The sequence below is a fragment of the Lineus longissimus genome, chromosome 9 (assembly GCF_910592395.1).
Source record: "Lineus longissimus chromosome 9, tnLinLong1.2, whole genome shotgun sequence".
Classification (NCBI taxonomy): domain Eukaryota; kingdom Metazoa; phylum Nemertea; class Pilidiophora; order Heteronemertea; family Lineidae; genus Lineus; species Lineus longissimus.
This window is the reverse complement of record NC_088316.1, coordinates 13,919,568-13,928,306: the sequence shown is the minus strand read 5'-3', so window position 1 is coordinate 13,928,306 and position 8,739 is coordinate 13,919,568. Positions and strand designations below refer to the sequence as shown.

General features: G+C 42.7%; 2 long non-coding RNA genes across 3 annotated transcripts; both read right to left on the bottom strand.

Moving 5' to 3' along the window:
- Positions 1-104: 104 nt before the first annotated feature.
- Positions 105-4,434, bottom strand: LOC135493643 (uncharacterized). Of its 2 annotated transcripts, none has more exons than XR_010448268.1 (3): positions 4,244-4,434; positions 2,564-3,825; positions 105-1,509 (listed from the first exon to the last, which is right to left on the bottom strand). It is a non-coding gene; the product is annotated as an uncharacterized LOC135493643 (long non-coding RNA). The 2 variants fall into 2 exon arrangements; XR_010448269.1 differs by having other exon boundaries at positions 4,296-4,434.
- Positions 4,435-4,662: 228 nt separating this feature from the next.
- On the bottom strand, positions 4,663-8,501 carry LOC135493428 (uncharacterized). The gene is made up of 3 exons (XR_010448235.1): positions 8,405-8,501; positions 5,350-5,468; positions 4,663-4,803 (listed from the first exon to the last, which is right to left on the bottom strand). It is a non-coding gene; the product is annotated as an uncharacterized LOC135493428 (long non-coding RNA).
- Between the last annotated feature and the right edge of the window lie 238 nt (positions 8,502-8,739).

Sequence of the window (8,739 nt, the reverse complement as noted above, 5' to 3'; positions counted from 1 at the left end):
GCTTATTTACGCAGTTTCTTCTACATCTCTAATCTAACAATGTAACGCCATAAACACTAAAGCAAACTAAATGACACTTGCATAGTTTACAATTTTATTCTCAATTGAAATTTACAACAATGACAGGTTGTAGGCCTAAATGGGTCTGCTTGTGGTAAAAGGAATCACGAAACTGACCAGAGTGAAACCAACATCAGGGAGCATCAGGACTCCACCAGACTCTTCTTTCTGCCCATGAGATGTGAGGTAAAATGATCAACATGAATTTATAAATGACACGAAAGAGTAAACAGTTTGAAGGAATGCCACACAACTATTAGATAATTGCCCTCTGTACTGGTGATAATCAGACTGGCCTGAAATTCTCATTATCGACCACTCCTCGGTGGAAATGAATCCAACAAAAAATGGGGTCAATACTGTATTACCCCGATTAGAAGCACTTACTGATGTCCCCCACTCTCAGCTAAGATATTTGTGCGCGTACCGGTTTGACTACGGGCTGAAGTTGACGATGTACTCCTGACGGAGCCATTGGGTGCTTCGCCCACTCATTGACCGAGGCATGGTGACCTGGAGACAGTGACCGGATTAGCACTAGCTGGTCGAAGGACACTTCACAGGGCGTCAATTCGCAACTTCTCATCATTTTTAAGGCACGACCTATTCACGAGGACCAAGTCTTACCCAGAAACCTACTCCTTACGTAGCGTGGGGTACCAACCCACCGCAGATTCAGGAGTGTGCAATGGTTTATGAATATCCTACACCCAATTGTGCTGCCCATTCGCAATAGGTTTAACCACCGTCATGCGCCCCTGACATCGCCATCTCTCAGACGGTAACAGGAAATGGTGCAATCTGGCTGCAAATTTTTCCCAGAGGGGCGGGATAATGATTATTTCAGACCGATCAGAGTGTCACAAGTTCAGAGCGAAATCACCCGACAGTTATATGGAGTTGCATCAAAATGCAGACTCTTCATTTCATTTGTAAATAGGCATCGATTATTTTTGTTACATTCAATGGACCCAGTCCTACAATCTCTGGAAGAGCCAAGTCTGCACATAATTACTGGTATGCAGATTTGCCCGCGAAGAAAAGACCTGAACATTGCCACAAAATATTGCTTCAAAGCAAGAAATGCAGTTGCACCAAAATGCAGATTCTTCATTTCATTTGTAAATCGGTCTTAATTATTTTATCACGTTCACCCAGTCCAACAGAGTCCAGGTTAAATGCGACTAACCCCATGGACTTTAATAACTAAAAACAACTTCATGTAGGTCACTATACTACCTAAGCTACAGTGGCTGCAATACCAAGACGTTGGTTCCTCGCTTGAGAAGGTCACCTTCAATTTAGGTATAACTTCTAAACCTTTAGGCCTACAAAGTCATTCTTAGCTGAAAAAGTAAATCTTCAGTGATTTTCGGCGCCACTCAGTTCTTCGTTATATTCTCAGTGTTCACAATGTCCTGCATGTTCTGTATAACTGGTGAACCAAAGCTGAAATAATGATAAGGACTGAACGTGAGTAAAGGAAAAAAATGTTCAGCACAGTTTTCTGTCAAGTGATTTCAATGATCTCCTCCTTTCCATTTATAACCGTAGTGTTTCCTTGGGCCACGTTTAACCCAGGCACGCTGCAAGGCCAAATGTTCTACACGCAATTGATGACTGAGCCGCTCTCGATCACGGACAGGGACTTTGATCCCAAATGGCCGGTCGTTTCAAATACGCTCTACTATTCATTCTTAAACTTTCAATTAACGACAGCCACTAAAAGATGACAACTAAATGATTGTGGACATTGCAATATATGACGGAAAGATGTCATCAAATATTTAGGTCCCTGGCAAGGATAGGAAATGTTGTCGCACCATCGTTGAATTCTACTGCTTTCCATTTTTCCCAGCAAAGAAACTGTGGATACCCTTAATCATGTACAAACCAAAGTTGATAGATGACTTTTCCACAGATGAAAGTGATTACAGTTCATTCTGGAACCTTATCCACCAGGAACTTGCCAGCACTACTGACTAACAACTATTTAGAATGTAAAAAATTCTATTAAAGGAACACAACAGGACAGCACTTGACCAGTTTTATGACTAAAATCTGTTATAAACTTTTTGACTTATTATTCTTGTCATTCTGGACATACAGTAGAACCTCTCTATTAAGGACACCCTCGGGACTGACAAGTGCTGTCCTTAATAGAGGTGTCCTGATTAGAGAGGTCAAATTGAAAGGAAACAACCAATTTGGGACCAAAACTAGTGTCCTTAATTGAGAGGTTGTCCTCAATAGAGAGGTGTCCGCTAACAGAGGTTCCACTGTACTTGCTTTCTGATAAGTTATCTGACAGGCAGGCTACTGTTCATCTATCCTGCACAGGTTCACATTGCACACCAACCTTGCATTCTAAGATTGCTTGTCCTTGCAACGACATTATAGATTCCTTCATCATTTTTTCCTGTCAGATTTTGCTGCAGTCAGCTGATCACAGTGAAATCTTGTTAGTGGTGTAGGAGTTGCAACCCTCAGCCTGTGGACTGACCTTAGCTTGCTACCAGGACGATGGTGCGGCAGCTTTTCTCTTTTCCAGTCTGTGCCTTCTCATGGAGGAGCTGGAAAGGACCAGTTTTCATTAAGAACTTTTTCTAAACAAAATCAACCATCACGTTTGCTCAGACTCTGTGAATAGTTGGCAGTAACTTGTTACATACATTTAGCAAGATAAAATGTTGAGAATTGGTGCGTTGTTGTCCAGTTTCTTATGCCTTGTTTAGGCCAACCTACCTTCAGTCCACAGAGGGAACTACTGCTGTTATTCATCACAAAATGCCTTGGATGGTGTATTAATGTGATGATACTCAACACCATCTCCAGATAATCAGTCAAGAATTGGTAACACCTCAAGCTTTTCACTGCAGGGACATCTCGACTGAAGCCAAATTTTGTTCTGAATTTTTTTACACATGTATTGACAGTCTTCTTCCTAACCAGCTGTCACCGTCACACCGAGTTCTATGATCTGCATCATTGTCTCGCACAGGCTCAGATCACAGGCAAAAGGAATCATTTCAAAATGCATGCTTCACAGCACAGTGTATTTCTCATGAAACATGACAGCCTCTGATAATTCAAGTTCATATTTAAACTGGAACCAACTTCAGTTCTGTTCTTTGTGGCACTGGCAACATGGCTGGAAAGAATATTATTCTTGGTGTGTCCCCAGCCCTCTTTCACAGCAGGTGTTCCAGATGCAAGTGCACCCCAGTTAGCCATAGTTTTTCCAGACCTCTGTGACATCCCGGTCTTTCAATCTTAAAACCACGCTGAAACAGAAGGCTAAAACCATTAGGACGATCATAAATTCTTAAGGCTATTACACATGAAAGTTTCTGTCACTTAGTCATCCTGCTGGCATTCATCCTTTCATTATCATTATAGCAGAGGCAGATATGTGGCTAGGCATACTGTCACAGACTCGTCCTTGCTGTCACTGGCTTATTTTGCTGTTGCCAAGTTTGTACAGTCGGTCTGTAAATCCAATATGGTGCCAACTTTGTGTTGTCCTTGGCTCGACATCAAATTTTTGTTCCTATTTTGGCAATTAAGCTGTCACTGTCACATGTCCAATGACTGGCATTACTGTTTCTCAGACAACAGGCAAGAAATAAGTCACACCGTTTTGACAGTGTCAGTCAATACTTAGCCATGCCAAACAAAACTGCTTTGTCTTTTTCAACAGTAGTATAGCATCGGGTCTGTCTTGGACAACCTCAGTGACAGCCACGTCCCTGATCTTGAAACAGGCTGAAAAAGCATTTAGAATTATCCTGCAAGTTATTTGTAGGCCATTACTGAACGAAAGACTCTTTGATATCATGCTGAAGCGTACATCTTCTCAATATCTAATCAAGGTAGCATAGCTGATAGACACCCAGCTACTCAGGCATTTTGTAAAGACTTCAGTTTCTAGTTTCTTCCCCCTTGTCCTTGTCATTCATTGGCTTATTTAAATACTGAGGTAAAGTTTAAGTTGACCAATCCTGTAAACACATTGTAACATTGTCATCATCTGATTAACACTGCTGGCTACCATGCAATAATGCCCAGGCTTGATCCCAGGGAGATTTTTTGGCACACCTCTCAAGCCAGCATTGCCAGCTTTGTTCTTCCGCTTAGGTCATTTGTAACAAGTCTGCAAACGTTGCTCCCAAGACAGGCGTACCCTTGCGTAAGTCTGCTGTCAGAATGGTGGTAAATGTATCTACTGTCCTCACTCGGTCATTCTTACATCTCCTTTTGGTGCTGTCCTTGGTTACAACGCCATCTCTTGCCCTAATCTTGCGGCTCCCGCTCCGTAACGTCATGACGCGTCCCTCTGGTCAACTATACATGGACCGGATCATGGTCTACAGCGCGGCCTGGAAAAGGGATACAGTTCTCATTTTCGCCAGCAAACAGACCCAGACTGTGACGACATGAATTCCCTCTAGTTTGTGACCTTCTTGCATGGTTTATGGTCAACTAGAACCTTACCTACCAGGATTGGGACAGGTAAAGACCTTAATTCCCTAAAGGTTGCGACTCCCGATACATCTTACTGGTACATGGTTATGCTTGGAGAAACTGGACTGAGGAAAGTTTTTCGAATCGAGGGAGCAGCATCCCCAGGACTGCCCCTGAAGCAGTTACTCTTGCCCTAATCTTGCGGCTCCCGCTCCGTAACGTCATGACGCGTCCCTCTGGTCAACTATACATGGACCGGATCATGGTCTACAGCGCGGCCTGGAAAAGGGATACAGTTCTCATTTTCGCCAGCAAACAGACCCAGACTGTGACGACATGAATTCCCTCTAGTTTGTGACCTTCTTGCATGGTTTATGGTCAACTAGAACCTTACCTACCAGGATTGGGACAGGTAAAGACCTTAATTCCCTAAAGGTTGCGACTCCCGATACATCTTACTGGTACATGGTTATGCTTGGAGAAACTGGACTGAGGAAAGTTTTTCGAATCGAGGGAGCAGCATCCCCAGGACTGCCCCTGAAGCAGTTACTTCGGGGTCCCAAGAACCACATGGGACAGGAGAAAAATTGGTATTTTCTGCAGTCGGCAAAAGACCAAAAGAAATGAAGATGCATTGTGACCTTTTGTTCCACAATGGATGAGGAGCATGGTCTTTCGATAAAATTTAAATGAAGATGCATTGTGACCTCATGTTCCACAATGGATGAGGTGCATGATCTTTCCATAAACTTGGGTGAAGACATTCATGACCTATGGTTCACAAAGCTCACTGAGTTGTCAATGAAAACCTATGCAAAACCATACCCGATATGCTTGGCTCCAGTTTCTCCCCCAACTGTTGTACACGTTGTCATAGCTTGCCAGCACCATCCTGGCTAGTCGCTGTCTTTAGCTCTGTTGCCTGTTTGTCTTCAATGTTGATCCTGCAGAAGTAAACAATTTTGTTGATAACAGAGGTTGTTGCGACAGAGGTGGGTCCCATCAGCCCAGCAAAGGGATGAGTACCTGTCCTATGCAAATAAAATCTCGCATACCAACTGACCATCTCAGTTTGTCTCCCCTCTTCCTATAAATGCCTTCTTCAGCCAACACTACTTGTGGTTGTGATACTGATCTGTCATGGAGGGACATCTGAAATCTGAACACTTATTAGTAGTTGTGTCATTGACCTGCCCCCAAGAGACATAAAAAATCTGAACACCGGGATTAGTTTCTGGTTGTGACATTGACCTGTTTTTAAGGGACATCTGAAATCTGAACACCTATTTGTGCAGCTCTATTGGTGGTTGTGACATCAACCCGACTTCAAGTAATCTCTGATTTGACCTAAACACCGATATCTCTATCTGGTTGTGACATTGCCCTGTCTTCAAGGGACATCTGAATTCTGAACACGTATTTGCGGTTGTGCAACCTGTCCTCCGCCTCAGGGGACATCTGAAATCTGAAACCCAGATCTTTTGGTGGTTGTTATGTCATATTTGAAAAGATGCTGGTTGGAATGTCCTTTTTCTTCTTACTCAGGTTCCATGTACGGTATGTACGATGCATCGCATATAAACAAATAAAAGTATTTACAATGACAAGAGAAAACTCCAGCCGCCTTTAGGCCTGACAGGCTATTCTTAGGTGAAGAAAAGCAACATTTAGAAAAAGAGGTGGGGCATGCCCACGTGACTAATATCTATCGTGATTGGTTGATTAAATGAAGACGTCACACAGACTTCTTTCTTAGCCAATAACAATTTAGGAGCTAATTGCACCAATCTTTAAAGTGAAGATGCTCGAGCGTAACCATAGAAATGACCTACAAACACATCTGACAAACACCTCGACTACCCAGGGCGGGAAAATTCCACTGAACACTGGAAAAATGGTCCACCAACTGCAAATGGACAAACACATTAGAGAGGTTCAGAAACTTATGTGATGTTCAGCCAAATATTATATCAGAGTAACACTAACCTGTCCAGGAGGGACTCATCTGAACACCGATACATATTGTGGTGGTGACATTGACCAGTCCACAGTGGGTATCAAAACCAGAACACCTCCCTGTGGTTGCCACATTGACAGGTGCCCCCCCCCCCCCCCCCCCCCCGCCTCTGCAGTGCACTTTTGACTAATATCCCTATTAGGCAGGCAAAAATTGTGAATGTCACAAATTAAATTACAACCAACTTTGAGCCCCTCAACACTTGTGTGGATGCCACAGAGTTCTAGTGAAGATGTCAAGGACACTTTCCCTCTGACATAGTAAAATTGTATGCAAATGTTTGGAAAATCTCCCAATGGTGGGGAAAGTTTTTTTGAGAAAATTGTGGTCCAAAGGAATGAACTGTTCAATGGAACATAGATGGATGTTCCAACAGGATATTCAAGTGTCCCACGAATAATAGACAGCTTGTGGATATAAATTTCGGCCATTTTGAAAAGGAGTTTTCACAGGCAGCACAAGTTTACACTGACATAAAAGTCATGTTTTAAATTAAATCATCACCAGAAGCATTCAAAATATCATGAACATTGGAAGACATGGACAGCTTGAATAAGTTTGTATATTTGTACTATTATTCCATGGTAAACATACGCTGCCTGTGAAAAGAGTATTTTCAAAATGGCCGAACTTTATTCATACAGGTTGTCTATTGTTCTGTCTCTGATCCGGAGTCATTAATTTCACGATTTTAGAGAAAATTCTTTGCAATGACCAACTTTTGGTCACAATGCTTGACAATAAAAGGTCAGACAGCAGCCATATATATTATTGCTAGCTCCCCCTCCCAGCCTGTGGCTAACTTTTATGAGGGGGGGGGGGGGGCAAGAGCAGTTCTTTCTCTGCCAGTCTGACAAATTGGCCAAAGTTTGCATGAAAAAAACCTTTCAGGTGTCCGGAGCCTTGCGAGGAGACAATTTGGCCCCTGCTCCCTCCAATATATGGCACAGCCCCCTTCCTGGGCCTTCATTTTGGGGGCAGACACAGGCTTCAAGGGTGAGAGAGTCGGGAAAGAGTAGAACAGTTCAGTTACTGGCAGAATAGACCGTATGCGAAAAAAAATTCGCCCATTTTGAAAAGACCCTTTTCACAGGCAGCGTTCTTTTACCATGACATAAAAGTAATGTTTTAAATCAAACCATCACCAAAAGCTTTAAAAATATCATGAAAATTGGAAAACATGGACCACTTCAAGTAAATTGCTTGAATAAGCTCGTATATTTTTTACTTTCATGCCAAGGTAAAACATACCTTGCCTGTGAACAGAGTCTTTCAAAAATGGCCACAATTTATTTTTGCAGGTTGTCCATTTCCCTGGCCTACCTATACCCTGTAGACATGCTGGAAACTTTGGGTTAGAACACAGCTATTTATCTCAAAACTAAAGAGAAAAAAACGCTTTCTGTAGCGTCTGCACTCCCCCACCCGCTAGAGTCTGTTCTTTTTCCCCATTCTCCCCTCAATGCATGTTGTTCATGCACACATCACTTACATGTGGTTCGCACATGTAAAATGGACGCCGAAAGATTGTATTCAGTTATCGCACTGGACTGGTCAGTTTAAACATGATTTTCACCATAAAAAATGGTAAAAATCTCCTCGTAATTCAGTTTACCAGATGCAGAATTACACACAGAACAAGAATATCTGGCTCCGGCACTTTGGTGAGTATCATTATCATAGAACACAGAATGAAAAAAATCGCCGAGTACGTGCGGCCGGATCGCCGAGCACATGCGGCCGGAACGCCGACATCAAATTTTTGCCAACCGCACAAAATTTCTTTATCATTGCCCCGATAAAGCAACAAACGCAAAAACATCGGAATATGGATGAGCTAAGATACCTAATCTGTGAACTTACCATCCAAAAGTTGTCTTTATGCACGAAATAGAGGTGAAATCAGAGAATTAAACGGAAAAGTTTCGAAACAGATGTAAATGCCGCCGCGCCGGAGATCAGACGATCGTGCGATTACGTCATTATCATCAGGCGGAGGATCATTGCAGGCGGATGGGGCGATCATGCGGGCAATTTTTCGGCGGCAATTTTTAAAAAACCCTGTGCATTACATAGACCCTAAATCAAATTTCTTTCCATGATAATTTTTCTCTGTCACTTTTCCGTATTCAGGATATTCCGAAAAAAAGTTGAGAGCGTCTTTCACCGTCATTCATCAATGAATAGCGGGACGAATT